Here is a 9,116-nt window from a genome sequence, read left to right as displayed (position 1 = left end):
TCTCTATAATGATATATTATTATGTAAATACAGGATGACATGATGACAAGAACTTCTGGAGTTTTGGAAATATTCTCTATTTCCCAGGCATTTTCTTTAATTGGAACAGAGTTAAAAGTACAATTTATGTTCTCCATTCTGCAATTAGAACTTCAGAAAAATGTGGCAAACTGTAAGAACAAAGGCTGTAGCCATCCACTGTCATTAAGAAGAGAAGTGTATTGTAGCCAGACTTTTTCATTAAAAGTTTTCCCGTCTCTCTATGCGTGCAGAGGTTACTGCTCTTCTGCCTCATTTATTGACAATGAGATGACAGTTTGGAATATGGATTTGAAACAGTCTTATCTTCCTAAAAGATAACAGTTCAGTGGAAGGCTCTGCTCCTCTTCATCAGCTTCCTAAATGCATTTGAGGTCAGCTTAGTGTCAGTCATGATTCATCTTGTAAAGCTTTATCAGTTTACACTCAGAACAACAAAACAATGGACCTGATCACAATGACACACACTAAGCTTAGAGACACCTTTCAGCAGGTCTTTGTAAGAGAGGTGAACAAATTAAAAGTTTTGCCCTTATCCTCTTCTTTTCTGTTGGAAGTTCTTCTGATCACTGTCAGAAATTATTTCTTGCTCTGGAGTTCTAGGGCATTTTTCAGTGCCGTTTGGGGAGCCATAATCTTTTAATAGGAAATTTGCCTCTAACAACACAACTAAGCACAGAGATATATTCATCTTCTTAACAGTTCAATGAAAGTTGAGGCTTCTTAGAAGAGGTAATAAAGCAACACAACAGTACTAAAAGGTACACGATTTGTGGACAAGAAGAAAAAAAGCTTACAGTTTCATTAGATGAAAAAACTTCCCAAAAAAAACCTTTTGACAAAATGAGTTCATCAAATAAGTAACTACTTTGAGTAAGATACAACTGTGTCTGCAAATCAGGGTAATGTAATCATGTTTAACATAATCACCTATTGCTTATATACCTCATTTCAGTCTCTCAGCCTATTGTGATGATTTTCCATGTTTAAATTCCATCTCTGTTTAGCTAAAGCATTTCCCTTATGACTTGTCTTTCCTGTACCTATAAAATAGCTCAGATCTGCTACAAATTTTGACTCTGTTTTGGGAAAGTTATAAGAATTAATCAATTCATAATTGTATCAAGTTCAAAAAATAGCCACATTAAGTAAATTGCATGTTAAAGAGGAAGGGATTAAGAAAGCTTACTATTCACTTCACAGAGATGAGATCACCATAATTTCACAGAAACTGTAGAAAAAAATGAAAAAATATTTCTACGGAAAAAGTACTAACAAGCAAGGTACAGTCCTGATTTTGAACAAGCAATTCATCTTTTGAGATATAGACACAGCAAGTTCTTCAGAGCAACTAGGTTTAGTGTGCAAAACTACTTTATGCAGAATACTCTGAAAAAAAAATAATTGTTTTAGTAATCTATCAAAATAGTATCTGTGTGATTCAGTTGGGAGACCTATTGTTCCTCTTGGTTACTGTTATCATGTATCCATGAAACCTGAACCTTCAGCTTTAATTCAGGTTATTTAGTCTTTTCATTAATATATTTTGTAATTAAATTATTTTCAGGTTTGAGAATTAAACATTGAAAATACAGTGTTTCTAAGACAGAACCACAAACTGGAAAGAAATCAAAATTAGCTAAGAAATCCAGATTTGAACTACCAACCCTAGATACACAGAACAAACATTTCTTTTCCTTTAGGCTAAATGGGCTCCCAATACTTTACAGTGACTATACAATACAAAGATATTGTTTTGGCCCACCAGAGGGAGCCCATAATATTTCATGAATGCAAAAGGAACACATTGACAATTATATAGAAAAAATATAGGTCCAGTACATAAATATATGTGTGTATATATTTGCACATTTGCAATGTATTGCCTGAGATCCTAGTTCTCGTAATGAATATGAGTTCAACAGGAAGTGCATTTCCATGAAACAACACTAGGGACAGATATGTACAACTATATCTTTAGAATCACAGAATCATAGAATATCCTGAGTTGGAAAGGACCCACAAGGGTCACAGAAATTCAACTCCTGGCTCTGCACAGGACTACCCTAAGAATCACACCATGTGCCTTCACCTTTAGATGAAGACCAGAGAGCAGTATGATGTTGAATAGGAACAAAGACCAATTTGACTTACATTTAATATCAATGTAGACTATGGATCAAATACTGGATACCTTAGACCTTAATTAAAAGAGGAACTGACTGTGATATGAATGTTGCTTTGAGTTTGACCTTCCCATAAAGGTCTTAGGGTTCCAGCTAAATTCCAAGGTTTACATTCTGAACAGGTGCTATATTAATCATGTATGTGTTGCTCTTTTTTTCTTTCACATGAAAGAAAATCTACACCAACCTACTGCAACAAAGCAGAACAAACCAGAACTGAGAATTGTATGTTCACGGGCAGAATCTAAAGGAGATATGTCCTCCTTAAAGGCAAGGTGGAGCAAGAGTTTCAATTACTTCTTACCACCCCTGTAATGTGGCAACCAGAGATGAGTCAGGGGCATAGCAAGAAAGTGCTGATTGTGACATAGCCAATAATATTGACTGAGAAATCTTATTCTCTTCAGTTGCTCCTAGTATTTGCACTGCCAAAAACTATCATTCCCCCCAGAATAATTTCTTGTCCTTGACTGTATTTTCCTTAACATTATTTTTATGTGCAGAGAAGGCCGAGCAAAAATTACTTAATATAAACTGGGACCAGTTTTGGATTTCTGCTTTTAGACTTGTAAAGTAAAAACTCTGCAATCAGTGTGACCTAACTATTTTCAAATCCACCAGTAGTTTGGGGGTTTGGGGATTTTTTTACTGTCAAGTAATAGGAAAGTGACCTAAAAAATTTTCTAGATCTTTGGTGATTTGTCAAACAAGAATTCCAGCAGTTTTAAATGCCCAGTGCTTTTTTATAAACTTTTACTAAAAATGACATTGCTGCATTTTCTAAAAAAGATAGATTAAATGTCGTATAAAGTAAAATTTTTAATCACTCTGAAATACATGCTTCCACTTTTCAAATAATTAGGTGTTACCATCAAACACTTGTAAGATGTGTTATATACCAACTCCACAAGATTTAAATAATATTTCTAATTCAAAAGTTATTCTCATTATCACAAATATCTGGTTTGTTATGCTAACAAATTTCAGGCTACTCATGGGGCCAGCACCCCTTCTAAGAACATTAGATATTGTGCACCATTAGCTAGTTGTCAAATCTGTTATTAAACAAAGACTAAGCAGATGTGTCTCTCAACTCATAAACCCACTTACACAATCTCCCTATAGTTGTACTCAATTGATTAACTCAAACATGTTTATCATTAAAACGCTCATTTAATTTAGCAATCCACTAAAGCTTCAGTTAAAATGCACCATGTAACGCCTTTTTGGGCCTTAAATAATTACCCAGGTCTACTATGTGTTCTAATCTGTTTCTTGATGAACACCTCTAGCCCTTCATAATTTAAAATTATGTCAAGATGAGTCTTAACCAAAAAAGATGAACGTTTTAAAAGGCATAAACAATGACAAATGTTTAGATAGCAGAAAATGAACAGCTGCTTCTTTACTACGTGTCAGACTGATGACTCAGTCACCACAATTAAGAACAGCGAACTTGACAACATGAGGGTAGATGGCAAAAACTGGCTTTCATGCTGCAGTGCTGAGCATCCACAGAGTTTCCTGTGAGCTGGATGACTCCCGCACTGGATCTAATCAATTGACTCACACTCAGACATTCCAGGTTGATAGCTTAAAATAGGATTCATAATAGCCAGCACATTGACCCTATTACAAGGATCTTTACTGACCGTGGCAGTACAACATGCCTGGAGAGGAGTCATGCAGAGAAATAACTGTTTCTCAGTAATGATCTGACGTGGGTTTTCAGTCTGTCAAGATAGAAGCAGCTCAGGATATGTGCAAAATACACATTTCTAGGCATTTTTCTAAGCATCTGGGTTATTTCTACAGAAGAAGGAATTTTTTGAAATAAAATCTACACATTTTTAAAAGCACATGCAGGACTATAATTTGTCTATAAGCACCAGGTTCCATTGAAGCACAGTCTTAAATATTTACTTTAATGTTGTTGGGATTTTTTCTCCTTTCAGGCAGAAGGGAGTTTGACACAGACTAGAGAAAGAGTTAATTTGGGTTTTAGCACATTTGCTTAACAATGGAAGTTCTTGCCTCACAAGAAATCCTGGAAAGTTTTGCTTAGTCCAGTACAGCCATCATAAAAAGAGTTTTGCTCCTGAGAAAGTCTCACATACTCCTTGTTCTCCTTTTCTGAAATTAAATTCATATGTGCATATGTTTAGAATCATTCTTTCAAATAAATTACCTCCCTTTTTAGGGCCACATTATGATCAACTCTTGCATCCTGTTCAAGGTAAATACCTGTTGAACACTAACATTGCTGTCTGGGGAAGGTTCTTTAAACGAAACACCAAGTACAAACAATTCTGCTTACCTTCACATCAGCTACCAGAGAAAGACTAGTCCGTAACAGGAGCAGACTGCTTTTCTAAAGGTCCTGGATGATTAGGAGGTCATAGATTCCTTTCTCTTGAGTGAAACCCTTAATCTGGAGAGATGTCTTAAAGGAACAAGATGGTTTGTAAGACATACAAACCATGTTATAAACTACAGTACATATTGTAACCTGTTTCTGTCAGTATCATCCAAGTAGATTAGTGATCCTGGCAAAATGATATTTTCATCTGAAGAGTCCATTTTCTTGAAACTGTCATTTGCTATCAAAGCAGGGAAAACTGTATAATGATCCTTTTGTTCAGTTTGGTTTTGTGCAAAAAAAGGAAAAAAAATCACAGTTGCAGTATTGCCAGAACAAGGTGCCAATATGTAACCTAGTGGATATTTCACAAGTCTTCTCACAAATTTCACAGTTTCATCTTTGCTCAGGTACTGCATATTGCACACAGTAGCAGTGCTGTTTGGTTTTAAAATTCCTAAATGTTTTGTATGTTTGTTATGGTTTTGAGTTTAGGCCTTCCTTCCTGGTCACCAGGAAGGAAGGAAGGAAGTATTCCATCTTATTCCTTTACGTAACCCAGCATACAAATAGATGGAGAGAGAAGCCTCTTCCTCTCTTCCCTTCCAGAGAGGTTTGGAGACAGCAGAATCCCACAAGGCCGGTCTCACTCCTGTGGGGGGAGCTCAGGCCTGGCCGGGCCTACGGCGCCTCTTGTTCCTGCTGATCCGGGCTCCGGTAGTGTGGTGACGGCGTTTGGGTGATTGTGCTATCCCAAGGAAAGTATTAAGGTATTCTTTTGCTAATTCTTTAGTTTGCTAGATCCCGAGGTTTCTTTTTTGATTGTGTATATCTGTTTTGGTTTTGGGGTTTTTTTTGTTCTTTTTTTTCCCCTTCCTTTTCCCTTTCCCTTTTGGAATTGTATATAGTATTTCAACTGTATATAACTGTAATATATGTAAATACATATATTTTAATATTGTTTGGCTAGTCTGGATCTTTTCATAGGTTTTTTCCTCTTTTGCTCTTTGCCAGAGGTTTTTGTGCTGGGTCTTGGGGACTTGGCGGGGAGTCAAATCAAACTTAGACAATGTTGCAGAGAGATGTATTTGCTGTAGGTACTGTGGAAGACAATATTAAGAAGATGGTAAAATAGTAGCTTTGGAAAAAGCTCCAGGCAGCCTTACAAGCATTAGAACCATCTCTTTGGATCACCTTATTTGAAACTAGAATTTTGGGAACCAAAAGCAAAATGCATCTGGAAGCCTGTTACATTAGTCTATATGTGGACAGTGAGCCTTCTTCTAGTCTTAAGTATCTTTCTTATAAGAATAGGCAGAGATAATTCAAGCACTCCCTGAGCTCTTGCAAAAGTGGAAAGGATATCCAGTTCACATATTATGTTTCAGTTCCAGAAAACTCCTGGCAAATCTTCCTCTAAAAGCTGCTAAAAAACCAAGCTTTTGGAGGGCATGAGGGATGGTCCTCCAAAGAATATATAACTGGTTAAATGATAATAAGAAGAGTAATAAAGTGTCAACATTCGGAATAGAGGAGGACTACCAGGAAAGTCCTTTGCCGAAATCTTTTCTATGACCTCCATTCATAAATGACCAGGAAATAACAATTTGAAAAAGAATTGATAATTATGTACAGCAGCTGATGGAATGAAATCTAAAATCACTAATGTTTGCATAAGAATTTCATATTAGAAAGTGACAGGTAAAACCAGAATGCTAACAACTGTTAGTCAAAGAATAGGAATTAAAACAAATTTGTATAAACCCTTGTAACAAAAGTTTAAGTTGTGATATCCCATCTTAAAAGATATGAAAGAACTATAAAAGACAAAGGATGAGAAGGGTGGTTAGGAGTATGGAATGGTTTCTGTAAAAAAAAGAAGTGAAGAGGCTTTTCACTCTAGGAAAGAGATGGCCAGGAATTTGACAGCTAGTCATGAAATCATTAGCAGCTTAAAGAAAGTGAATAGGTGTGGCAATTTACCATTTCACATAGAGACAACATAGCTGCAGCCAAATATAATTAGCATCCAGTGAATTTAAAATAAAAGGAAGCATTTTTTTTAAACAAAACATAATTAAATTGTGGCACACGCTGAAACAATTACTGTCAGGTTGACAGAGAACCTGTCAGCAGCCTGGAAATTAGTGACGAGGAATTTAAACAACTTTTAGGAAATATTTACTGTGATGCCAGATGGAACAAACGTAATGCAGCCCAGACCAAAGGTCACCAATCAAAATGTGTATAGTGTCACCAATAGCATGTCACAGCATGCACAGTGTCTTCAGTGTCACCAATAAGGGTGTGTGCAGTGTCTTCTGTATTACCAATTAAAGTGTTTTATGCTTGAGACTTTTGACCAATTGTGTTGTGGCACAATAGTGTACAAAGAGTATAAAAGAAACACTTGAGAGCAACAAACAGCTTCCTGATCACCTTACACCTGGACTACGTCTGATATCTGTGTCGTTTTGGCTGTTCTGACTTTAACAACGACATATGGAGACGCCGACGTGATTGCAACGTTGAAGAAGGATTTATCTCCAACTCCGAGAAAGAGTTTGGAGGGATTCCTCTCCGAGAGAGAGGGGCTGCCGTGACTTCCCTCCTAAAGGGGGAAAGAGCAGAGATTTTCTCTCCTAGAGAGAGATTGAACCTGTGGGATGAAGCTTGAGAACGGGGGTGGTTCCCAAGAAAAAGTCCGGACCCGAACTTTTTCGAACCCTCATTAGTTAAGCTAACTGGGCTGCCACCAGGGACAATATTTTAACAACGGGATAGCATATAACAAAGGAGTAAAGTGTAGTTCTATCTACGTGGGAATCCCTCCTTAACCGAAAGAATGTCCAGGTTGCTGAATTTAATTTACAACGTGTTCTGTTATAGTACTGAAAATAAGGCTTTGAAGCTACTACGTTAAGTTGCATTTCGTGTGTTTGCCTAACACTTGCTCCGTGAGACTTCGAAAGATTTAGAAGAGTATGGGAGGCAACAATCTATGCAATAATTAATGTAAGAACTAAAACTCTGAAACGCAGTTGCCCAGAAAGATAAGCAGGTTGCCTATGTAACAAATTGTCCTTGAACTACACCTGCAAGAAAAAAAAAAAAAAAGCAGAAAAATTTAATAATTCACTCCCGGAGATAGAAAAGAAGTAAGGACATCCCCCCCCCCCCTCCATTGCCACTGCTGCAGAAAAAAAAAAACAGTTCAAGATATATAAGCGAATGGAGAGGGACAGAGATAAATTAGAACAGTGGGGGCTGGGCAGAAAATAAGACAGCAAGGCCCATCCCTGTATAAGCCTTTGAACTTAAAAGTCAGACCCTACATTCTTTTCTTGCTTCTTCGCAGCCTGAGTTACTTATTTTTTGTTCATGTACTAATTGGTGTTTCAGTCTCACAATGTGTGTAAGATAAAACACAGAAAATACGCAACAGATCAAGTTTGGTGTCATGGAAGCCTGAAGAAGACTATCTCTGCCACATGGGGGGAAGAAAAGAGGAGACAAAAACTGCCTTCTGATATTTCTGTTAATTCTCATGTTAACTGTAGCGTCTGTTGAATGTGTTTTTGTGAGCTCACAATATTATTGCTACTGTGTGTGTGTATGTGAAGAAACAAAGTTCTTTGCCAGGAGAAAAAGGAAAAAAGAAAAGTAAAAAGCCCTCCCTTGAAAAGATTCAGCCTTGTCAGAAAAAAAAAAAAAAAAAAAAAGTGTATTTCTCATGATAGAGACGATCTGTTGCTTGGTAACTAAGCAGAAACTCTAACCACCTCCTCAGAGCTGGGAGGGGAGTGAAACTATCCTGCTTTGTAAAAATTGCAGCTCTGTAACCTTCTGATTGGAGAAAGAAATTATCTTACAATTTCATAACATAATCTCACTAACTGTTTTCTGAAGTTGTTCATTAAAATAACCAAAATTGTTTTAAAATACGTACATAAATGTAATGGAGAAATAGAGTTTTTAAAGTAACTGCTGACAATTGCCTGTGATAAGAAAATTCCAAGGCATGTGGGGGGAGTGATTCTCCGGCAGAGCTGCTAAGCACAGCTGCTCTACCTTCCCTCTCCCCCCCTGCTCAAACAGCTCTGTAAACATTCTTTTGTTGCTTCTGTATTTTACAAATAGGTTTTTTGAGATTGTTGAGGAAGCTTTAAGGTAGACTTATTTGGTGGAATACCTTGCTCAAAAATATCTTATTTGACAGGGGCAGTTTTTGCCAGAGAAAAAAGGAAAAATAAATAAACTGTTTCTAGCTGGAAGTTTCCACCTTTGTGGAAAGAGAGATAAAATCTAAAGATATAATACAGGAAATTGCCTAACAACAGACAGCGTTTCAAGTTTAAACTGCATCTGTCCTAGTCTCTGTGCTAAGCAGCAGAGGTGTGTCCCTGTTATCAGGTGACAAGCTTAAACCAGAACGGTTGCTGCTTTGCCGGGTGTGCATTCTGGATCCCCTGGTATACTCTTATGAGCAAAACCCTAGTTTGAAGCAGCCTGAGTGAGTTTTACTGTGGCTT

General features: G+C 37.1%; 1 long non-coding RNA gene across 1 annotated transcript in view; it reads right to left on the bottom strand.

Moving 5' to 3' along the window:
* LOC135406661 (uncharacterized) overlaps positions 1-5,304 on the bottom strand; it is a 10,093-nt gene extending 4,789 nt beyond the window's left edge. Inside the window, exon 1 of the long non-coding RNA XR_010426401.1 lies at positions 1-5,304. This exon is cut by the window's left edge and continues 351 nt beyond it. This is a non-coding gene — a long non-coding RNA (uncharacterized LOC135406661).
* Positions 5,305-9,116: the final 3,812 nt, after the last annotated feature.

The sequence above is a fragment of the Pseudopipra pipra genome, chromosome Z (assembly GCF_036250125.1).
Source record: "Pseudopipra pipra isolate bDixPip1 chromosome Z, bDixPip1.hap1, whole genome shotgun sequence".
Classification (NCBI taxonomy): domain Eukaryota; kingdom Metazoa; phylum Chordata; class Aves; order Passeriformes; family Pipridae; genus Pseudopipra; species Pseudopipra pipra.
This window is presented reverse-complemented; position numbering and strand designations above follow the sequence as displayed.